This window comes from Polyodon spathula, chromosome 13 (genome assembly GCF_017654505.1).
Source record: "Polyodon spathula isolate WHYD16114869_AA chromosome 13, ASM1765450v1, whole genome shotgun sequence".
NCBI classification, from domain to species: Eukaryota; Metazoa; Chordata; class Actinopteri; order Acipenseriformes; family Polyodontidae; genus Polyodon; species Polyodon spathula.
The window spans coordinates 23,318,484-23,344,820 of record NC_054546.1 but is presented as its reverse complement, the minus strand read 5'-3'; positions in this window follow the sequence as shown (position 1 = coordinate 23,344,820).

Genomic DNA, 26,337 nt, shown 5'->3' with positions numbered 1-26,337 from the left:
TTTTTAAGTATTATGTAAATATTCCGTCTAATAGTTAAAAAGTACAATGTGGGGCTGTCAGGTGTTGTTTTCAAAAAATATCGGCACAAAGATTATATACAAACCAATGGAATACCGCGTGTGTGTATGTAAGTATATGTGTGTGTAATACAGAAAGAATAAATGCATGTCTCAGTCATATATGGTTTTCATGATCACGTCACCTTAAGTTCTAGCCAAAACTGTAGATATTTATTACTGCCTGTGTCAATGTGCCTCGTCCATGTGTGTATTATGTGTTATATGTTGTGTTTGTGTATTGGTTCATGGGGTGTGGGTTATGTAGCACAGGTGATGCAAAATGTATAATTGTATTTTGACACAAGGTGGCACAGTCACTTCATTTGCAGAATAAAAGGGGTATTTGTATCAAAGCACAGGAAGTGCACAAATGAGTTCACGTGTAGATGAACTGAGATTCCAAATTGAATGATTGAATGGCAATTGAGTCGCGGTTTAGCTGCATAAAAGATGCAGTGTTTCATTCACTTAGGGTTATGTGTCCGGTGAGTGAAGAACGTGTGTAGAGAGAAGAAATAAAAAGTAAAAGAAAATTGCTACAACATGCTGGAAGCACCAGCACTGTCTATTTGTTAGCGTCTGTTCGTTTTGTTTGTCAAACGCAAGGCAGTAAAGAAAAACATATACACACACACACAATAGCAATTGTGAGGGTAAAATAACAGTCACCACAATATTGCACCGAGTGGGCGGGATTCAGTTGGCGGATTCAACTCAACAGCGGGACATAGGAGAAATGGGACCTGGTAGAGGAGTCACGTATACACAACAACAAATGTGAATGTAAAATAACAGGTCATCACAGCAGCGCGTGTGACTGTTCTGTTTGTTCTGTAAACAGCGTGCAGAGTAGGCGGGCTGAAAAGACTTGCGGATTCAACTTGATAGCGGGAACACAGCAGAGCTGGTTCCTGGTAGAGGAGTCACACCGCTACCTTTTCTTTTCAACTGCAAGGCAATAAAGAAAAGCACATATATCCAACAACAATTGTGAGTGCAAAATACCAGTCACCATGGCAGCGTGTGAGACTGTTTTGTTTTGTAGACAGCGCGCCAAGTAGGTGGGCTGAAACAGCTGGCGGATTCAACTCAAAAGCTGGAACACTGCAGAGCTGGGTCCTGGTAGAAGAGTCATGCTGCTACTTTTTCTCTTTGAACTGCAAGGCAGTAAAGAAAAACACACACATATACACAACAGCAATTGTGAGTGTAAAATCACAGTCACCACGGAGTACTGACACAAGCTGGCAGATTCAACTCAACAGCGGGACACAGCAGAGCTGGGTTCCCGAGGAGGAATCCCATTTATTATTACATATTTCTAACTGCAAGTCAATAAGAAACGAATACACATACATACAGACGGGCTGACCAAGCCGGCATATGCAACACAACAACGGGCGCAGCAAAGCTGGACCCAGTAGAAATCATATGAAATCATTTTCTCTTTAAACTGCAAGGCAGTAAAGAAAACACATATATACACACCCAATTAAAAACGGCGTACCAAGTAGGCGGCTGAGGTAGTCCTGCAGAGTCAACTCTACAGCGGATGGAGGATTACACGTCTCTTTCTTTTAAACTGCAATAGCAGAGGAAACATCAAACAGCGAGCACTGTAAGGTTTAAGTAGAGTCCAATCGCATAGCAATGCAGGCTGTTACACAGAAAAAGAGTAACACAGCATAATGGCTAGACAGGGGTGTCTAGTCTGGACTATGTGCAGTCACACGACAGGGGAAGCGTATAGCCTACAGCGGAGTGCAGCACCGTGCAACCCGAGCACTGTGCGCAGAGTACCGTGCAGTATGTGCAACGTGTACTGTGCAGCACTGCATTCCCACACTAGCTCCAGATACCGTGCGCACTGTGTGCACCGAGCAGCGCTTGCACCGAGCACCGGGCTACCACTTGCACTGAGTACTGCGTGCACAGATGCACCGAGTACCATGCAGCACCAGGCACTGAGCACACTGACTTTATGTGAACGAAAAGACACACATTTGCCCGTTTTCCCATTGGAAATAGTGATATTTTTAAATATCACTGTCCTGGTCACAAAAGCAAAGTTTGTGGGGAATAATAGCCATTTTCTATACTTTTGCGGCATAAGCAATTAGGAAATAACACTTACTACCCAGGAACAAAAAAAATAAAAATAAATGGTTACACGGTGTAATCATTGAAGTGCTTAAAAAACAAATTTCACGTGTTTTTTGAAATTTATATTTATAAATTTATAAATTAGTCTGTGGTTCCCTTTAATCAATGGCTTGTGGAGATGTAGAGTATGATTTAAAAAGTATTGTTTGGGGTTAAAAACACATGTGAATGAATTGTAATTTAAAGATGTTATTGTACAGTTAATGTGGTCTGGCAGAGGTGATTGTTAGCAGCTTGTCTCTGCCAGACATCTTGTCAAATATAAATTGGCTGTAGGCCATGCAGAGTAAAAACTCTTGTGTGTCTGTCAGTGCTCTTTCACCCCTAGTGCCTGTGTGTGTGTGTGTGTGTGTGTTTGTCAGTGCTCTATCACCCCTAGTGCCTGTGTGTGTCTGTCTGTCAGTGCTCTTTTACCCATAGTGCCTGTGTATGTGTGTGTGTGTGTGTCTGTCTGTCTGTCAGTGCTCTTTCACTGCTAGTACCTGTGTGTGTGTCTGTCAGTGCTCTTTCACCCCTAGTGCCTGTGTGTGTCTTTGTCAGTGCTCTTTCACCCCTAGTACTTGTGTGTGTCTGTCAGTGCTCTTTCATCCCTAGTGCCTGTGTGTTTCTCTGTTCTGGTCTGAGGGCATCACTATTCAGCCGTCCTGCCACACCCCGTCTCCCAGGCCATGTCTGTGTCCTTCTACTGACATTCTCATGAACTGACAACGCTAAGGGGGGCTGTTTTTATAACCTTTCGCTATCACCACTTAGGGGTCAGTGGGGACCATTGCACCTTTATATTAAGTGTTATTGCAAGAGGCTGGTAATTACTTCTGCTTCATTTGTACAGTGTTTTTGCAATTTGTTTTATACTGTTGTATATATCATTATACTGTGCATTTACTTCAGTTTGTCATGCATACCACAATTCTTTGTTTCTTACCATGCTTACCTATGTTTTGCTACACTTCGCTTTGCGTTTCCCATGGTATCCCACAGTAAACCTTTAGAAGGGTTTATAAAACATCAATATTTTTCAAAGCTGTTTCAGTTCCTTGTCCAATTTGGATCTTGAAAGCCCCCAAGATTAAAGTAGATGATTGGAGCACCCCAAGTCCATATATGATTAAAAAAAAAAAACAATTAGGCTACATAATTTATTAAAAAAAAACAAACAAACAAACAAAAAAAAAACAAAAAAAAAAAAACAATTAGACTGCATCATTTATTAAAAAAACAATTAAGCTACATTGGGTTTTTTTTAAAGAGCAATTAGGCTATATCATTTATTAACAAAAATTAGACTACATAATTTATTAAAAAAATAATTAGGCTACATCTTTTATTAAAAACAATTAGACTACATAATTTATTAAAAAAAACAAAAAAAAAAAACAACAACAATTAGGCTACAACGTTTATTCAGAAAAAATTGGCTACATATTTAATTAAATACAATTAGGCTACATAATTTATTAAAAACAATTAGGCTACATCATTTATTAAAACAATTAGACTACATTGTTTATTAAAAACAATTCTGTTACATCGATTATTTATTTAGCTTTTGTTTAAATTGAATGTATTTATTTCTGTAAACATTTATTTCACCAATAGTACATAATTGTACATAATGCTATGCAGAAGGCTATAACTGTTCTATTGTGCAGTGTAAAATAAAAATGTGAGTAACAGAAAACAGACATTTCCACATAGTGTTGCTTGAAGACTTTACCCATTTAAGATATGTGACTTATCACAGTTACCTTCAAAACACGGCAAGACCATTTAAAACACTATATTGGTTAAGCAGCTTTATTCCAGGACAGTTTAAATAAACTTTCAATAACTTTGTTATTATGTCAACTAAATGTGTTGACAAATGTTGAAAAACGATATTTGACACATTATCAGAAACTAACCTACTTTGTCTCTTTGTACCTCCTCAGTCAGCACAATCTGACTCAATAAAAATGATCACACGATGTCATTAAATCAACAGTGGATATAAATAGGTCAACTTTGAAGTGTGTGTTATTCTGATAACTGAGACTTATTTATTATTATTTAAATTTATGGTGGGGCAAGATTCTCAAACCTCAAAGTTCTTTATTCCAAATTGTCAGTAGTACAATTTTTTAAAGAAAAGCAAGAAAACCCAATAAAATGACCAAACAGGACATTTATTTTATGGGCTTGAAAGTACAGTAGTCTGAAGTTGTCACATATTCATTTTAGAATTTGAATTGGTGTTTTTCCTTTGAGAAGAAATTGCTCTAATGATGATTTGGAGTAAAAGCTTTGAGAATCTCGCCTATTGTCTTAGATAAGCTCTAACAATAAACAATCAATCAGACGCTCCTGTATCAGTGGAAGCATATTAAAGTGTGGATAGAAACACTGCTATTTGGGTTGGTTATTGAGAAGTGCAAGTTAGGTACAGGCTGTAATGCATTTGAATACAAAGCAGCCCCAAGCCTCCAGAGACCCTCTTTTAGCATCCCAACCATCTTACTCTTAATTCTCGTCTTTATTGTCCTCTCTGAATTGAGACTGGGGTCAAGTTGACCATTAAACACATATTACCTGTTAGACTGGAGACGTAGGGGAGGAGGTAGTGCCCTTTACTATGAAACCCAAGCATTCCCCCAGTCTTCACGTGCACCATGCAGTGCAAAGCATTCAGTTCACAGTCAGAAATGGCATTTTACAACCTGATGAGGCTATTATATTTTTAAGGGTCTGTGCTCACGTTACTATTCTGGGGAGTTTGGGTCAAAGCTTCTGTTTTTACAAGGTACTCAGCCTGTTTGAACAATGCCCTTGACACAAGCAGGGTACTCACTTGCTGTTCTTAACAGGTCACCCCAGTTTTGTTTGGCATGCTGATCAGTTTTCGTGGATGTATTTAGTTTTTACAAGGCGAGCACACCAGCTGCATAGCAAAATGTTTTCATTGCAAAGCTCAGAACATGTCAAACACACTGTAAACTCGAAAACACAGAAGAACCCTTTTAAAGCTATTAAGAGCTGAAAGGTAAAAACAAGTCAAGTGTAATTACAGTAGAAGGTTTTTAAGGAAACTTTAAGGAAAGTCATTAACAGCCAATCCCTGTAAGACGACTAAACTCACCTGTCTCACAGGAGTCAGAGAAGCAGAATGAATATGTGACCACAGAACACTTGACCTCATAACACTGTTGAAGGCATTCGCTGAAACACTGATTAATTGTGTTATATTTTTAACTCAAAAGAATTGTGCATTTATTGTTTTGTAAGTATGACCTCTTACACCGTCATTGTGGGGTTTTTCCGTCCCTTTGCATTGTCCAAGCACCATGCCTGCATTCTTAACTGTATTGCAAATCCCATCACACAAACCATTCCTAGAGTGCATTTCTATTGCCTCAGAAACAAATGCAGTCCATTCCACTGACTAGCTGAAAACAATAAGATATGTCCAAAACCAAAGCTGGACCAACATGAAGCACAGAGTAGTAGCCAGACTACAATAGTGTAATTCCAGTATACTACAGCAGGTCTGGAAACAATGAAGCAGTGAGCAGTGACATGGTTGAGAGGGGTTTCCTTTTACAGAGATGCAAGAGGTTCAGATGATTGTTGATTCATGATGATGATTCAGATTAAATTAAGTGTTCAATGAAAACAATGCTGTGTAATTATGAAAACAGCACTGCGTACAGGGCAGTGAGCAGTGAAATTATGAAAACAGCACTGTGTACAGGGCAGTGAGCAGTGAAATTATGAAAACAACATTGTGTACAGGGCAGTGAGCAGTGAAATTATGAAAACAGCACTGTGTACAGGGCAGTGAGCAGTGAAATTATGAAAACAGCACTGTGTACAGGGCAGTGAGCAGTGAAATTATGAAAACAGCACTGTGTACAGGGCAGTGAGCAGTGAAATTATGAAAACAGCACTGTGTACAGAGCAGTGAGCAGTGAAATTATGAAAACAACATTGTGTACAGGGCAGTGAGCAGTGAAATTATGAAAACAGCACTGTGTACAGGGCAGTAAGCAGTGAAATTATGAAAACAGCACTGTGTACAGAGCAGTGAGCAGTGAAATTATGAAAGCAGCATTGTGTACAGGGCAGTGAGCAGTGAAATTATGAAAACAGCACTGCGTACAGGGCAGTGAGCAGTGAAATTATGAAAACAGCACTGTGTACAGGGCAGTGAGCAGTGAAATTATGAAAACAACATTGTGTACAGGGCAGTGAGCAGTGAAATTATGAAAACAGCACTGTGTACAGGGCAGTAAGCAGTGAAATTATGAAAACAGCACTGTGTACAGAGCAGTGAGCAGTGAAATTATGAAAGCAGCATTGTGTACAGGGCAGTGAGCAGTGAAATTATGAAAACAGCACTGTGTACAGGTCAGTGAGCAGTGAAATTATGAAAGCTGCATTGTGTACAGGTCAATGAGCAGTGAAATTATGAAAACAGCTCTACATGGCAGTGAGCAGTGAAGTTACTTTTATAGTAATCCCCCAGTTGCTTAATGGCCCAGGAAAGGAGGATAAAAAAGTCATTTTCAATAGTGCTCAAGTACCGCAACAGTCCAGGTTTTTGTTTCAACTAAGAAATAAATATTTATTTAAACCATGCTTTGCTTTCTAGTGCACATCATAGGACAGCACTCACAGACACAGACAGACAGATAGACTCTGAGACTTTACACAACGTGCAGCTACAGCGCTAGCATCTGTGTCCATTACCAGACAGCAATAGAAACTAAAGAAAAGTGGTTGAAAAGCATTGCACTAATGCATTCAAATTCAAGTTCAAAGGGTACTGCTACTACTAATAATAATATTAATAATAATAATAATCTTTATTTTACATAAATTTCATAAATAAATATCGCAAAGTGCTTAACAAAAGCAAAGCAGAAAAAAATAAAACATACAAAATATATTAAAACAGTTGGAATTAAAAATGCAATGACAGTAAAAGTCATAAGAATGCCAATTTAAACAAATGAGTTTTGAGGCGGGATTTAAAAATAGACAGAGGCTCAGAATCACGGATCTCAGAAGGAAGTGTGTTCCACAGCTCAGGAGCATAGGAGGAAAAAGCCCTGCCACCCACTGTACGCAGTTTAGTCAGGGGAACTACCCGCAAAGCGCAACTAGGAGTGTAGGTGGTAACTAACTCAGAAATATAAGAGGGAGAGGTACCTCTATTGGCAGCAGTTATTTGTAGTCAATTAGTTATTTGACTGGTAACCAGTGTAATGATTTCAGTATGGGGGTTATATGACCACCAGAGTGAGACCTCATCAGCACTCTAGCAGAAGAATTCTGAACATACTGGAGCTTTTGACGGGTATTCTTTGACACCCCAGTAAGTAAGACATTACAGTAGTCAAGCCTGGAGGATACAAATGCATGAACAAGCTTTTCTGCAGCAAACAGCGACAAGACACGGCACAGCCGAGCAATGTTCTTTAGATGGAAAAAGGACAACCCTCTATGAAATCACTGTGGCAACGCAATTAACCGATATTAGGTGGTGATATCTGAGTTTACCACTGTGGTCAATGTGCACTCCTGTGTGTATTTTGTGTTATATGATAAAAAATCAATTGCTACGTCATGTGATAAGTAACACGTAAATCTCATATCTTATATACACTCGTTTTCCATTGGTGAACTGTGATAGTTACCCCAGCAATAGTACTGTGAATGTGCAATGTTGCCCTGTGTGTATTTTGAGTTGAGCGGTGGGTCATTGTTGTAAGCCACTTAATGATCTGATGCACCTTACGTAAGTCTAACTAACCGCACCACTTAAAGAGAACTGTAAATCATCAGAATGACAAGACAAGTCACAGCCGAATCTCACACGTTAACTAAAATGGTGCAACCATCGCATCGTTGACGAGCAGAAATCTACCTTTTCCTGTTGCAGTAATGTCAGTGACACAGTCTGATATGCTTAGAACCGCCACTAAGTGTAGCGTAATTTGTTCATGGCTGCCCCTGTGGTGTATTTAATTGGTAATTGAATCCCGGCACAATAGTATATGTAGATGCCCTGCGTTTATTTTGTGTTATATGTTGCGGTGATTTTCCGTGACTCACCTCTGGACATTATCTCACCTTGTTTTTTCCTTATTTTTAATAACGATGGGACGGACATCAGTGCCAGCCGGGTGTTCACAAATTGTAATATCAGACATCAAATCCTGCACTTCAAGTAATAGTAGATAAGTAAGGAATTTAGTATCATTAGGGACCAATGCCTCGTCACTCACGCTGCATGTGTACCCCCCTAGCCAAGTGAAAAAACATAATTAAATAAATGGCTGATAATCCGTGGTGCTTGTTAGGTGGGTTACCTTCTTATACATTTATAACACTTTCGGGGTTCAATGTGTGGTCACGACGTGTACGACAGTGAGTGCCACGAGAACATGAGTTTGTTAAGCATTTGTCCCTGTGTGTCAGTGTGTCAGTGTCTATTTGTTTTGTTTATCTTTTTATTTTGGCGTCAAGTGCCGTGTGCTGTTTTTGTTTAAACCTTTTATTTTTCATTAAAGCACTGAGTGCAGCCATTGCGTCTCAGTTTCAACCCCATTACTGCCTGCTTGTGTGATTCTTTCTGGCCTGATGTCACCCCTACAGCCAGCCTGTTCACAGTACCAGTGAATTATTCCAAGAGGAGTCTGCTTGTGAGACCAGAATAACCTTGAAGATGCCTTGAAGTTCCTTTACCACAGCAATTCCCCACATAGCTGAGGAGAACTGATTCAGTAGGTGTCCTCTGATCTCCTGATCAAGTCAGTTTCTTCTTTTACACCCAGGAACTTGAGAGCAGATGTCAGGAAGCTACTGACCTCTGGAAGACAATGGCCAGCACTGCGGGTGTCTGTCTGAACTCACTAGGCTCTTGACTAGTAGTCTACTGTAGCACGATGAGAAGAAACAGACCCCGCGGCTTCTTTAAATACTTATTTTTATTTCTGGTTGCACAAAACTGTTAACAGTAAAATGTGGTAGTAACAAAATGTTTATTGAGATTGTCTAAACGGTATGAATTTTTTCAACACAACACCATGTTATAAATGTGCCAATTGGTTTATTTGATCAACTTATACCTCACTGGCATGTGTCAAAGCAGGCTTTTTCTAGAACATTTTATAGCCCTGGGAATCCCCCTGGATTTTATCAACCACTTATTTGCAGTTTTGCATATACTATACATTTACCATGGTATTGACAATGCTGTACCATGCATATCTGTAATTTGCCTGTCAGTGCTTTAGCATAGTTCTCATATGCTATTGTTTTGCTTTTTTTTACTGTGCTCTGCTGCATGTTTACCATTTTTATGAGGGCAATGCTGGAGAATGTGTTCACTCAGTTAGCCTGTGATCATTACTGTACTGTACATTGAGTATGGTTAAAACCTCATATCCTGCTCAAGTCATCAGGGAGTGGTCTTCCAATTGTAGATGTCTGTTGTCACAGATAGCTCTGTGGTGACGTCAGGCCAGGGAGTAGACAGACAACAGTGTTGGGGTGTGGCAGTGCTGATGCATACGTTTAATAATAAATACACAAAACAAAAAGTTTGAACAAAACACAAATACTTTCACAAAACACAAACAAAATGGCAAAACAAATAGAGACAAAACCAAGCAAGTATCATGCTGGTGTAAAACCAGCACGGGTAGCAATTGTTTTTAGATATTAGTTTTCTTTTTCTCACAACTCATTCCACCTCTGAACACACTAACTCTGATCAGCCAGAGCTGCAGGTTTCTATAGACGTGACCGTCTCCAAATTTTAGTAATAAATTAATCAATCTGGAGACGGTCACATTCTGCGCAAGTTTAGCATGGATGGAAAAGTTTAACCCCATCCATGCTGCAAAGGAATTAATAAAATAATGTGTTTTTACAGACATAAACAATACATTCAAATAATAATAATACAAAAAATAGTATAATACACACAGAGACAGTCTGACAGGCAGGGAACCCCTTCACATAATCAGTCAGCATTCCTCCACCAGCCTAAGAGAAGGGAAGCATGAGAAGCCGACATTCCCCCATCAGCCTAGAAGGGAATCATGAGGAGCCTGCATTTCCCACCAGCTTAGGATAAGGAAAACATGCTTCAACTGTAGTGACTGACATTGCCAGCAAGGCTTCTGAACCCATTGCATAGAAAGTCTATTCATTATCTCAATTAGTGTCAGGCAAAAGTAATATTGTCTCTCCCATTGATCTGTAGCAGAGAGGAAGAGTAGAAGTCAATGGCAGGAATAAGTGATTGCCTAGGATTTTTTTAAAATACTGCATGTTATTGCAATTTTCTGCTGCAGATATTTCAGAAGTGTAACAAGGGGTTTAGTGAATAAACTACTGTATGAACATAACGCAAGCCCTGAAATAGAATTAACTTTATTAAAATGCTTTTCATGTCTGGAGGCCTGGGTTCCAATCCAGATGTGATCATAAGTGAAGTAGTTTAGTTGGCTCAACTTTTGACATTAGCATATTGACAACAAACATCTGCAACAGTTCAGTACACTTCCTGTCTCTGCTTGGGAGAGGCCCAGGACTGAATGGAAGGGGGATGTCAGGTTTAGACTGAGGTGTGCTCTCATGACATTAAAATAAATATTGCTACTGATGTTCATCTATGTTTAATATTCTCTGCCTGATACAATTGCATTACTCCCAAGAAAGTCTTAACATTACAAATGGAGATTAAATAAAGGGGCATTCAGAAAAGAAAATAGGAGGCTGTGACAGCGTAGCCGATGTGGTGATGTCCGGCCATAACGCAGGAAAAAAACAAAGACAGTACTGCAGGGCAAAAAGACGTGGTATGCGCCATTTATTTAAACAAAATTAAAGATTTAAACACAAAAAACACTTGCTAACAGAGCAAAATAAAGGTTTTGAATAAAACAGATATCGAACACAAAACACACAGATCAGGCTGGGCAGATCGCTTTCACTGATCCTATTTTTTTTTTCTTTTGTTTCTCTTCTCTCGCTCTCGTTCACTCCTCCGAGCACCCACCCAGAGTGCAGAGAGCTACAGGCTTATATGCAGGGGACCATCGCCCAATTAACAACAATTAATTAACTCGGGAGATGGTCTCCTTCTGCACAAGGTTTTCATTACCATGGCAGAGGACAAGCTGCCTAATGTTGCCTCTGCCAGAAACAAAACAATAACAAACAAAAACACATGGCTACGCTGTCATATATACAATAGATAAATCATAATACAAAGTAAATACAAAATATGCACAGCTGTTGGGAGTACCACGTTCTTAAATAAATACAAAATAAAAACAAAACAATAACGTGGCACACGACACCTCGCCCATCCTCCATATATAAAAACATTCTATAGCAGGGCTTTGCCCTGCCCCTTTTTCATGTAAAGTGCTCCTGGCCCTGTTACAGAGGCACTTTTTTCACAGAGAGAATTGTAGGAGTCTGGAACCAGTTCCCCAGTAATGTTGTTGAAGCTGACACCCTGGGATTATTCACGAAGCTGATTGATGAGATTCTGGGATCAATAAGCTACTAACAACCAAATGAGCAAGATGGACTTAATGGCCTCCTCTCGTTTTTACATGGACAAAAGTAGAAATATAAATAAACATAAGAACATCACATATCTACTAAAAACTAATACCTACTGTAAAAATAGCAATGTTGTTTATGGAATAGCCTGTGAAAAATGTGATGAAATAAAATATGTTGGAGAGACTGGAACAACTTTATATAAAATAATTCAGAACCACCTTTCATTAATTAGAAATAAAAAAAATGAATGAGCCAATAGTACAGTCCTTTACCAGTCAAGGACATGACATAAATGATGTAAAGTTTGTAGTATTAGAACAGCTAAAATTAGATAATGCGACGTATAGAAGAATAAAAGAAAGTAAATGGATAAATAGACTGAACACAATTATGCCAGCGGGACTCAACAGAAAAGAATGAACTAATTAATTCCAATAAATATATAAAAGTTAAAAATAATTAAATAAACAAAATTAATTCAAAAGTTATGCATGCTGATGCGCTGGGGAGACCATATCAAGGCTGATCCTCAGAGCCAGCATTGCATGATAATATAAATATAAGTTTATATAAAATAATGTTAATTAGAATTAATATAGATTTAAAGATATAAGTAAAAGTGATGTCACATATAGAACACCATTACATCATGCAAGAGTAAATCATGGATTTGAATATAAACGATAACAAGTAGCCGTCAAACACCTATAAATACCTCCAATGTTTTGATTCAAACACAGGCTCCCTTGAGAAAGATATGTACAACATATCGAAACATTGGGCAGCTGGCTCTTTGAGCTAATATATATATATATATATATATATATATATATATATATATATATATATATATATATATATAAAATCAAACCATTTTTATCAAACCAATTTTGAAGTTCAAAAAAAGTTATTCTGTAGTGTCTTAGTTAAATCCTGGAAATTGTCAGAGCTGTAATAAACCAATGTCATCCGCATACATATCTACACAACTTTTTCTGTAATCAGTAGATATTTCATTAATAAAAATAGAAAATAAAAGAGGTCCAATAATTGACCCCTGAGTGACACCTAAGGATACAGGCGTAAAATCAGATTTCTTTCTGTCAAAGACAACAGCTTGGGAACATTCTGATAAATACTATTTAAACCACAACAACGTAGTTTCCGCAACTCCAAGATTTATTGAGTTATTAAAAAGCATTTTATGATTAACTAAATCAAAGGCCTTAGAGAAGTCAATAAAGATTGCACCAGTTATTTTATTTTTCTCTATAGCCTTGTATATATAATTTGTTGATTTCAGCAATGCTGTCATTGTTGAATGAGCTTTTCTAAAACCAGACTGATAATTTGATTGATTTGTTGTTAAATAATCAGTCAGTTGAATTTGGACAATTCTTTCAATGATCTTTGATGGAACTGGTAAGACAGATATTGATTGGGCTGTAATTGTTAGGGACAGTAACATCCCCACTTTTTAAGATGGGAGATACTATAGCTTGTTTCAACTGATGAGGCATAATTTTAACTGGACCTTTGATCATTTTTGTCTTCCAAACACAATAAACTTGACAATGGTCACTAAATTCATATGATAATACTCCATACTGGGTTACTCTCTGAGTTTTTGAAACCATAATCCAGTCAAAAGTAGAATGATTTCGTTACAAATTATTCATCCTAGTAGGCTTATTAATAATTTGATGTATATGCCAGTCATCGAGCAGACCTTTAGCATTCTCATAGCTATTATCATGCTATTTTAGGTTAATGTCACCCATTAAAATCAATTCCTTTTATGAGTCCATCTCATTAGGCCCCATTCACACTTGGCTGATATTCCGTTTCCCAGTAAGGTTCGTTTGAGTTTGGAACATTTGCCATTAAGTATGAAAGCTCCAAACATTCCCAGGAATGATTGAAACGAACCGTCCCGAGATCACATGAAAAAGGTGGTCTCTGCACTGTTGCACCCGTTCTGGGGACAGTTTGCTTATTTTTGCTTCAGTGTGAAAGAAAAATGTTCTCAGTTCAGTTGCGAACGTCAAGTGTACCAAAGTGTCAATTATATTTAGTTCAGTAACTGATGTAACTCGGTTAGAACTAAAACCAGAAGAATCTTGTATACAATAGTATTATTGCCATCATGGTAGCACACCTTGAAACTGAAGATGTCACTTCATGGAGATGAAGAAAAGCATTCCGTTGCCTCTTCTGCAGCTGTAGAAATATTGTACTCATACTTTAGCTAACTGTGATATCAGATGGAAAACTTTAAAAGTTATTTTTTTAAAAAGATTTTTAAAAAACCCCGCCATATTTAAAACAATCGAGATTTAAGAAGCTTTAACTATGTCATATGTGTTACATTAGACAGGCCTATATAATCAACAAATGATAACTTGAGATTTGTTTTCATAGTAGTGCCAGTATCTGAGAGACTACAAACTCCGGGTGATATTTTGTGCAACCAGCAGATCCCACAAGAAGATAGTCTGAACACGAAATAGGCTATAATAATAATAATAATATGGGGTTTTATTTCATTCACGCTTCTCTCATGCAGTGGTTTCATTTGAATGGTAGATTTACTTTAATTTGTAAATTCTGTGACGTGAATACATTTTAATTAAAATGCGTATTTGTCCCAGTGCTATAAAAAAAACAATTGCGTTGTGTTCGGTTTTGCCAAGATCGTAATATTGTTACTGCACCATATAGATCAGCTGCATCAGGACCTTTCTACCACAGAATAGAATATGTTAAAAATAAAAAAAAAAATACACGGTACACTTACAAGTGTTCCCAGTGTGAAAAGGGGGTTTCTCAAGTTTTCAAAAGTAGATGGATCAGATGAAGAAGATCTGTAAAAACTGTTAATTCCTTATTATCACATAATTCAATTTTTGCAAATACAGCTTCAAGAGGGTCAGGTTTTTCTTTGGTTTTATACCAGAAGACTGCAACTTATTAGATATAAACAAAGCTACACCTCAACCCCTCTTTGTTCGCTCCATATGATATATCTTAAAATTTTCTATTTCAATTTGGGCATTGTCAGCTTTACCAGATAATCATGTTTCAGTAATAGCCAACACATCAAGTTTATGGGTCTCGGTCCAAATTCTAATCTGATCAATTTTTGGTAACATACTACGAATGTTTATGTGGAAAATCTTTAAACCCTTCACTGAGGACCAATTTACATCTTGTTGAATAGTACAGGACAACAATTATTCAGCTATGTTTGGACATCAATCGTAGCTGGTCCAGGGTTTTGTTCAACATCCCCACAAAGTATTAACCACTTCACAAGCATGACGTACGCACACACGCACGTCAAATGAAAACCCACTTACAGTACCATGCCATACGTGCGTACGTCAAGATTCCTATTCTATTCTATGAGTGGTTTCTCAGTATAGAATTTCAGGTTTCATTCTGTAAGGAAGTGCTAGTACTGTGGAATGTGCAATGAAAGTCGGGAGGGTCAGGTGACATTTATATCCAATTGCATGTCATGTAGAGATTCCAATCTACCTGTGGCTGTTAGAAGACTGAGATATACCGTGGGAATCCATTCAACTTTACAAGTGTGTATATATATATATATATATATATATATATATATATATATATATATATATATATATATATATATATATATAGTATTATATGTTTTACAAAAATTTTTTACTTAAAATTAAATTATTATAATAAATTAAAGTATGTGGAGAGCGACAATGGTTTGTATGTGGAGAGCGACAATGGGAGTGAAGTTGGTTTGGAGGATTTCGATATCAGCAACAGTGATTCTGACTTATCACTCAACGATGATGAAGAAAAGGATATGGAGCCAAGAATAATAAAAACTGTACAAACAAAAGAGCATGCAGCTACTTTACAGGTAAGCCAGCTGCAAACAGGAATCTGTTTGGTTTGAAATGGCAGTGCTATGATGGAACACTGTCAAAACACAATAATGGGTACAAGCCTATAAAGCAGGCATGTGCAGCAGCCAAATCCATCACAGTGCCTGCGCAAAGTAGCTGTGTACATGCATTTATGACTATCCCTCCAACACAAGGGAAGCAGAGACTGCAAAAAAGGTGCAGTGTCTGCAACGAAAATGAATACTAAAGAAAGGACACAAGAAAAATGTGCAGTGGTGGTGAAGGCAACGCCAGGTTCTGTTGTATTAAACATTTCAATAAATGGCACAGAGCAAGTCGATAATGGCACACGTTTTGATGTTGTTTGATTTTTATTTGATAATTACTGATTATTATTGTTATTAGTGTTATTAGCAGCATTTTTTCTTTTCATTGTCCAAACAAAAAATAAAAAAATAAATTATATATATAAATTAAATAAACATCTCTATATTGAACATGGGTATGTAGTACACAGGAGCATAAAGGGTTAATGAAAAACACAGTTTAGGTCATTTATTTGTATTTTATTCATCATATGTTAACATTTTATGTTAATTACATGTTTGAAAACATTATATTATTATTATTATTATTATTATTATTATTATTATTATTATTATTATTATTATTATTATTATTATTATTTTCAAAATCTGGTACTGGGAAGGGGTTTCATTTTTACATCTGGAGTTGAAGTTGTTAAAAGAATTATGATAAGCTTTAACAGAAAAGAAATATAATACAAGTTTCTCCTGTATACATGCTTAACCTTTAGTAGTTGGTTTGAAGATTTTGTGGTATGAGCAAAACTAGCTCCACGCAATTTCCACCAACCTTCATATCTTACCAGCAAGGATATCTTTTGTGAAAATTCAGGAATTAATACATTAAAATATATAATCTTTCAGAGGAAAAATAGTTAAAGTTGACTTATAACCACTTGTAATAGTTGGCTTAATAGAAAAAGAATCATCAGTAAAACAGTTGTAGCCTTCAACCTTTGAAAGGCCTGTGAAAAAAAATAAAAGTAATAAAAACCTAATAATGGCCAGTTCTAGTTATCTTAATATTTTATTTTGGATGCTGCTTCAAAACTGCTTACAAGGCATGGACAAGCACAGACAAAGTCTGCACTTGTCACGCCACGCATGCCTGCACTCATGCTTCTTAATGTCTACCAGGTCCCGAGATATCTCAGCTGCCAACGGAGGTCTCAAAGTATTTTTAGACTCAGTCCACAGCATTAAGGCAATTCAGTTAGTTGTAATTCTTAAAAACACTGTCCAATGTTTTTAATTTGAAATCCAGAAAGCAGTTCCTATACAATCCTACAAAAAGAGTAATATAAACAGTCTCACATAAAAAATGAACAGTATTAAACGTGTGCATTACCGCTTCACTGCAATTTCCATGTCTGTGTCGCCCTTCCTGGTCCTAAGCCTGGCCAGTGACACTGACTAGAGGCTCAGAGTGCAAGTTTTGGAAAAATAATAATAATAATAATAATACTAAAAGAAAAAAGAGAAAGAAAAAGAAGGGGAGGCCAAGCTGGTGCCTGATCTTTGGAAAGGGGGGGGGGCACTTTGAGGAGATAGACTACGAGGAACAGCTGCCGACTCGAGTGCTGAAAAAAGGGAGTGGTGGCCGTCCTCGGAGGTGAACAAGGAAGCCAGGTCCAAAGTCAAAGAGGGAGGAGCCACCATCATCACTGCCGGATTACCCTGCATGCTCTTGTGAGAGGAGGGCAGCTGGGACGCCTACCTCAGTGCTCTCGAGGTCTCAAGTTGGTGCCCCGTCTGTGGAGAGTGGGGGCACTTCCTGGTCAACTAACCCCTCTAGGAGGAGGAGTGCCCCATGCTGCTATCATCAGTGCCACTACTAACGCCACCACCACGTCCAGAGTACCCTGCACTGATGTTAAAATTGCTGCTGCCCAGCTCCACTGCCATTGCCAGAGTGCCCTAAAGTGTGACCAGCATTGCAGCTGCCAGTGCCACCGCCACGATAGGAGTGCCCAGCTTCGCTGTCTCCAGTGCCTCAGGGAGATGCCTCGCTGTCTCCAATGGCACAGGGAGAAGCTCAGTTTTCTCCAGCACCTCAGGGAGAAGCCCCGCTGTCTCCAACGCCTCAGGGAGAAGGCCCATTGACTCTGGAGCCTGAGAGAGAATCCCAGCTGTCTCCAGCACCTGAGGGAGATACCCTGCTGTCTCTAACAGCATAGGGAGAAGCTTAGCTGTATCCAGCGTCTCAGGGAGAAGCTCTGCTGTCTCCAGCATCTGAGGGAGAAGCCCTCTGTCTCCAGCACCTGAGGGAGAAACCCCCCAGTCTCCAGCACCTGAGGGAGAAGCCCCGCTGTCTCCAGCACCTGAGGGAGAAGCCCTGCTCTCCAAAGCCTGAGGGAGATGCCCCCATGTCTCCAATGGTACAGGAAGAAACTCCGCTCTCTCCAGTGTCCCAGAGAAAAGCCCCGCTGTCTCCAGTGCCTCAGGGAGAAGTCCCACTGTCTCCAGTGCCACAGAGACAAGCCCTGTCTCCAACGGCACAGTGAGAAGCCTCGCTGTCTCCTGTGCCTCAAGGAGAAACCCTGTTGTCTCCAACGCCTCAGGGAGAACCCCTGCTATCTCCAACAGCACAGAGAGAAGCCCCACTGTCTCCAGTGCCAGCATAGTCTAGGCTGGGTACGCTGTCAGCATTGCCGCTGCCAGCGTTGCCACTACTGACTACAGGTCCAAAGGAGCCAGCCTTTCTGCTGTCAAGAAGAAGAAGAAAAAGAAGACATTGTTAATAAAGGAACTTAAAATAAAGCATTCCACTCATATATATATATATATATATATATATATATATATATATATATATATATATATATATATATATATATATATACCATTCGGGGATCATGACCTCCCAGTCTCTTCCTGAAACACTGTGGCAATGTCACCTTGTAAAACTCTTTCAAGTTTCGTGGGACTCACACACTACTACCTAAAACCATCTCTGATTCATAACATGATCTTGTTGTCTCCAGCAACCCAGAGGAAGCCAGGCCCCTGTAATCCCAGAGATTTATGACACAAGCTCTTGTTTGGGGTATTAAAATCCAGACAGTGAACCACACAATACATCAATGGGTTTAAAATTGATCTCGCTCATAAAAACATGTATGTTTGGTCAACTATGTGTGGGGTTGTATTATATCAGAAGGAATTTATCAACAGCATCAGCTGTGTTTTTATCATGTACTGGTATTGTGTGTTTTTTTTTTTTTTTTTGTTTGTCAGGTGGCCAAACCATTTGGTTATATCAAACGGTATGATAATCTTCTCACTGGGAAGAATGTACATACTTAGCATACTGGTTGCTCTATTCATTTTAATTGAATCAGCAAACAGTTTGTCTATGGCACTTTCAACTTTTTAGGGTCCTCATTCAAAAAATAGGGCCCCTATGTGCTGATCTGTCTGTCTGTCACATTCCATATCAAGTGAATATAGAGGTTGCATTGGGCTACAATCCGACAAACTTGATTTCATACATATATTTCAAACCTTTCAGGTACTCTTTCATGCCCAGACCATGTCTATTTTTTGATTCAAGGATACTTTTTACTCTGCTTCCGTTCCTTTTCAGTTCCCATTGCTATGTCCTCACACACACACATATATCAATTGTATAAAAGGGGAACAATCAGATAGGATTCAAGAGGAGTGTTGTCAAAATCCACCATGCAGAACAACACCTGAAGGCTATAAAAAAAAATTATACAAAAAGCACTCCTCAAGACACACATGTACAGATAGCATCTGTAAACCTCACAACTCTTGACTATACTGGACTATATGGCACCCAATTGTATCAGCGATTGCATTACCTTGTACTTGCACTTAACTGCTCCACACTTTGCTGTATTCTACTACTGCTCTCAATTATAATTGTATTTCCTGTAACTTGTACTTCATTTTACTCTTAAACGTAACTGTATTCACATTTTTTTTGTAATTTCTCTTATTTGAAACTGTTCTTATCCATTTATTATACTATTACTACTTGCTATTAATGGAATTTACTCTTATAAGCAAATATTTTTACTATAGGTTTGTGGCTCTGCTTGTGGCAGGGTGCCCAGCCCCTGTTTTTATGTTGTCTGTTATGTAGCACAGGTGATGTAAAATATATATTTGTATTTAGGCACAGAGATTTCGAAATCACTTTGTGTACAGATTAAAGATGTATTTGTATGGGGGCATGGGGAGTGCACAATTAGTTCACGTGCTGGGATTCAAGTGAATGATTAATTAGTAATTGAATCCCAGCTCAGCTGTATATGTAGATTCACGAGTCAGTCACTTGGAGTTGGGTGTTCAGTGTGGAGAGAACTGGAGAGAAAGTTGGGAGTAAGCTTTAAAACACAACAAATAATTACAATTGCTATTGGTGCTGGTTTTGCACCAGCGTAATACTTGGTTTATTTAGTATTCGTCCACTGTTTGTTTTATCTGTGTATTTATTTTGGCCAATGTGTCATTTTATTTATATTAGTGTTTTTTTTTTGTACAACCAGTTTGTTTATTATTAAATGCGCAAGCAACACGTTCAATTCACTCACCACTCTGTGTGTTTTTTCTTGGCCTGACGTCACCACACAAGCCAACCTGTCCCACTGCTCTTAGTCGAAATCACTCTCAAACGTAATTATTTACATTCTTTTTTTTCTCTGATTTGAAATTGAATTATTTTAAAACTTATCTTATCTGTAATGTGATATTTTGTAAAAACTGTAAGTCACCCTGGACAAGGGAGTCTCCTAAGAAATTAATAATAATAATAATAATAATAATAATAATAATAATAATAATAATAATAATACTACTAATACTAATAATAATGAGGATTATGAAATGAAGAGAGCCTCTTGTAATACACACAACTTCCTTTCTACTGAACGAGCATACGCTGACTTTAGTGAAGGCTGCAAAAGACATCCACTGCCCCGAGATGGAATAAATCACAGTGCAATAACAGACACCAGCAGGTAGACACTACAGCTCCTGCCATAAATCTCACAGGCTCCACTCACTATGGAGCTTCTCACACATTAGCAGCGTGTAGCTGCTGCACTGACGGTGTAAAAGTAGCCTCTTTGCACACAATCCACCTGATTTATAACCGTGAGAAATGAAGCCGTCACTTTAACTCTTTACTTCCCAGGCAGTATTTGTACTTATTTCCAACTTTTCTCAGTTTCATTTGAACTGGCATAGAGTGGTGGATTAGCATCTTTACTGCAACATGTTATGGGAACAGGCAGGGCCGGTTTAACCTATATGCAAATTGTGCTATATTGTAGAGCTCCTAGCAGAACTGTCCGGGCCAACACACATCGGAAAAGAGGCACACATAAGCTTGCTTTTGTTTAATTTTTTTCTTTTATGACAGCTAGGCATTTCTTTCTTGATTACAGCAGACCTGGTCTCTGAGTTTCTCATGCAAGCAGCTTCCTGCTAATGTACAATGCCAAATGCTCCATGCCCTTTACCTCCTGGGAAAGATCTGTCTCTAGTCCTGCTACATCAGAGGCATCAGTCAGGATAAAATGTAAGAATCAGGCTCAATTTACTCATTCATTTATTTCAGTTTTAGGCCAATTTAAAAATCTCTCCTTTCTCAAGTGTGCACAGTATGCCTCTTTACATTTGAGAAACTTTCCTTTTTAATTAGGGGGTTGGAATTTTAGAAAAAAAGGCAGGTAAAGGCAAACGTATAGAGTGGGGGAGGCTGAAGGAAATTCAATGCGGATGTCTGCAGCCGGCAAGGAGATTTCTTTTTACAGCCTTTGATTCCCTTTTTTCTTAAACTAGCTTGTTTTACTCTATAGAATCCAATGCTACTATTGGTCTGAAGGGACCGGTTTTGAAAAAAAAAACACATTGTTTTTGTTTATATATATATATATATATATATATATATATATATATATATATATATATATATATATAGTGGCAGAGCAGAGCTCTGCCCTATATAGATTGGCAGGGATGGGGTTAAATTCCCCTACCTGCCTGGGTTTATTGTGTTCAGGTGGCTGGGGTTGATTGGAGTAATTAACGATCAATCAGCACCCAGCCACCTGACATAAAAGGAGGCCTCAGCTTCCCATTAGGGAGAAGAGGGAGCTGAGGAAGCAAGTGGATGGTTGTGCTTGCTATTTTTTTTGGTTTGCTGTTTTGTGTTTTGTGAATCTTCTGGTCCAGTGAAGGCATCGCCTAGCCTGGAAACCTTTATTTTGTAAGTTTTGCTTTGTTATATTTGTGTTTGAATATCTTTGTTTTGGCCCTTGTGCCCTTTTATTTTGTGTTTATTTATAATAAAAGTATTATTTTTTTGAACTGCAGTCTGTCTCTGGGCCTCTATCCACTCGCCAGCCTGTCATATATATATATATATATATATATATATATATATATATATATATATATATATATATATATATATATATGTGCTATTGTATTGTATTGCAGTTTGGAAGATACAGGGTCAGTAACTCCTGCAAATAACTAGATGATAATCCATTCAGGACATTGTAAGTTAATAGCAAGATCTTAAAATCGATTCTTGCTAAAAGTTAATCAAACGTCGATTAAAAATGTAATTGCATATCACGTCCATTTATATTACGTTTTGTACCCTTGAAAATATGTAATAATTTCCCATTGTTTGCATGTTTTTAATTGAAAATACAGTTAATCTGACTTAAATGTTAATGGAAAGTAACAAGGAATAATTGAACATAAATGTAATATCAATTGCATTTCTATTAATGTGAACAGGGTGGTTTGCAGTGGTGACGTCAGACCAAAAACAGACTAAAATCAACGAGGAATGGCGGGGCAAACTTTATTTACAGAACATGCAGGCACTGGGGGGCGCACCCTCATTGAACCTAATTATCTTGCAAATTAAAATGGAATTAAAGACATATGGGTTTCGTTTCCCTCAAGGAACGGAACATTGAGCACACCAGCTTCTCCTAGTGACTGATGAACAATGAACGTGGAATGCCTGGTTGATAGAGGAAGTAGTGTTTTAGCCGTTCGGATTGATTCATTAAACTTTTAGAACTGCCTTCAGCCTGTTCAAAAGGAGTAGTTTATTTTAGATGAGAGACGCAGAGAGTAAACAGAGTGAACAGGGACGTGGACAGTAAAAAAGAATGAACAGTGCGGCACTTTCCCCCGTTAAAGTTTCCTGTTAGGACTCCACCTTTTTCTTAATCTGATTTGAAAACCTGATCTATTGTTTTTTTTTCTCTTAGATAAATACTGCTTTGTTCATTGTAGTCTGTTTCTGTACTGTATAGTATATTTTAAGTCTGGCCCTCTTATGAAGCAATATATTGTAATATGTCTCTATGGCAAAGTGGCTGGTGATTGTGAACATGTGTAGAGGTGATGCAGTGCAGGAGTAATCACAGACAATTGTAATTCGGTTTGGAAAGTGGTTTTATTTATAATCCAGGTCTGGCGACTAAATAATAAATCCTGCCAATACACAACGATGTGTATTGCACAGTAATGAAAACAGGGTTACAGTCCCAAACAATAATCAAACTTATCTGCCCCACAATAATACTGGACACAGTCACCAGTCCTGGGTGCGTGCAGTTGTGCTCGTGGTGGGTGATAAACAATGTTATTTCGTGACTATTGGTGCAGTGATGATCCTGCTTGTGCTGGCCCAAGGTGACAGCTCCGGATACGTGTTAGCTGTCTGGTGGTTCAATAAACACAGACAATTACTAACAAACAATACAAACAAACACAACACTCACCAATATTCTTGTGGTACATCAAGGGCTGCAATGCTAGATACCACCGAGTTATCGGGCATTGCTGTCCTTCATTGTGCTTAACCACTTGAGTGGGGCGTAGTCTGTGAGAAGATCAAATGAGTGCCCCAGCAGGTAGTATAGTAAACACTCCTTTTTGACTAAGGAGTAGTTGCATTCCCACGGTAGCATCTATTGGGTATTCTACTCCATCTAACTTTTTGGACAAGACAGCACCCAAACCTACATCCGATGCGTTGGTGTGGAGGATGAATCTCTTGGTGTCGATTTGGGGATTGGCGCGTCAACCAAAGCCTAGATTTTGGTGACTACAGGTCTCACCCTTCCATTCCCCATTAAAAATTCCAAATATAAAGTCTCTGTTTTGGCAAACGCACATTTTTTCAAGTTAGCTGTCAGCCGGGCTGCCCATAGAGACTGAAGGACTGCTGTAATCCTGGCCAAATGCTCTTGACAGATGGAGCTGTAAATAACCAAGTCATCAATATACGCAACTGCATATTCATGATGTTGGGGTAAAACCTAGTCCATTAGTCTCTGAAAGGCAGCGGGTGCACCATGTAGCCCAAACGGCATGGTTTTAAAGTGAAACAGCCCTTCTGGTGTTGAAAATGTGGTTTTCTCAATAAAACTGCGGGTTAAGGGGATCTGTCAGTATCCCTTTGTCAGGTCCATGCTTTTCCCAGTCTACCTAGAAGTTTGTCAACCCGCGGCATAGGGTACGCATTGAACTTGGCAATAGCGTTTACCTTTCTGAAATCTACACAGAAGCGGTTGGTGCTGTCTTTCCTGGCCACTATGACAATAGGACTGCACCACTTGCTCCTGGAAGGCTCAGTCACCCCAAGCTTGAGCATGTCTCATACCTCTTTGCAAACGCCTCTTCGTTGACTTTCTGGGTTCTGGTCTCTTGCATGGTGACACCTGGTGGTGAGATAATGTCATATTCAGCTAAATTAGTTCTGCTGAGCAAGTCAGAAAAAACATCGCTGAACTCCTCAATAAGCTAATGCAGCTCCCATTGCTGATCTGGAACCAATTGTTCCCCCATTTAAATTATTTTTGTGCTAGAAGTCTTTGGATAGAGACCTAAATTATCCTCTATATTGCCTGGGGCTATAAACAAGACCTCCCTTGCCTGGCAGAGCTTGAATAAATTTCACATTACGTTGATCGGGCTGTCTAATTTCATAATTAACCTTCTTTATAGCCAGAATCACTTCATACGCCCCCTGCAATTTAGCACACAATTTTGATTCTGATGAGGGAAGTAGGTTCGAAAGGTTCGAATTAATACATTTTTGTCGTAATGCTGCTGCTGTTGTCGGTGCTGAGCCGATCTGAGGTTGTACTGGGCCAAACGACCAACCAAATCTAGGCGATCTCTTAGTAGGAGCACATGCTTCACTACATTTTTGGACAAGCCTCTGTGCTCCTCCCACCCCTCTCTCAACATATCGAGGATGCCGCGAGGCTGTCGTCCGTACAAAAGCTCAAAGTGGGAGAACCCTGTCAAACTTTGCGGCTCCTCTCTCACTGCAAAAAGGAGGTAGGGAAGAAGCGATACCAAATGATTTTGAACTCATGAAAATCTTCTCTGCAGCTGTTTTTCCTGATTTATTTTTTGTTGGGTAGGCCTGTGCAAAGCGAGTAAAATTATCAACTAAAACTAATATGTAATCATAACCTTCCTTACTAGCTTCAAGATGAAGATAGTCAACTGATACTAATTTGAATGGAGCACTTGTCTTGACTGAGGATGAACATTTTTTGTGACATACTCCTCCACTTCCTGCTGCATAAAGGGCCAGTAAAATCACTCTCTAACCAAATGTATCACTTTGTCCATCCCCACATGTCCCATGTCATTGTGCAGGTGTCTCAGGATGGTATCTTTCAGCTTTGCTGGGAGAACCAACTGTTTTCTGTCTCCAACCTTTCGGTAAAGAATTCCAACTTCGATCAGTAATCTGCTCCACTCGTGCAGCAGTTTTCTGGCTTCACTACTCATGGTCTTCCTATCCTTGTCAGTCGGACCTCACCCCCTAACCTTGTACTTCATCACATCTCTGACGGCTTTGTCATCTTTTTGAGCAGTTCTCATTGGACAGACTTGGAGTCTGTTCTTCATTTTGCATGCTGTTATCCCTGATGTCATTTGGGTTGACATTAAGGGTAGCCACCCATGATGCAGCATCATCTACCACAGCTCTACTCCCTTGCCACACAGCAGATATAACATCTGGTGATAATTTTTCAGTGTACTCTAGAACATGATGTTGAACATTCAAAGGAATTCTTGACAATGTATTGGCGTCCAAGTTAGATTTACCGGTCCGGTACTTTATCTCAAAATGAAAATCAACAAGTTGGCCAACCCAACGATGTTCAACAGCATTCAATCTTGCTGTGCTCAATACATATGTAAGCAGATTGTTATCCGTATACACGGTGAAAGTGGGTGCATAATATAAATAATCTCTGAATTTATCACAAATTGCCCACTTCAATGCCAAAAATTCAAGCTTGCCAGAGTGAAAGTGATAGTTTTTCTCAGCTGGGGATAACATTCTGGATCCTAGTACTCCTAGTTTTCCCTCCTGGTGCTGATAGAGTACTGCCCCAAGTCCTTCATTGGATGGGTCCGTGTGCAGTACAAATGTTACGTTGAAATCAAGGTATGCAAGAACTAGTGGTTGAGTTAACAGGTCTACCAGCATGGCCACAACTGCTTTATGGTCAGATGTCCACATTACTGGTGCTTTG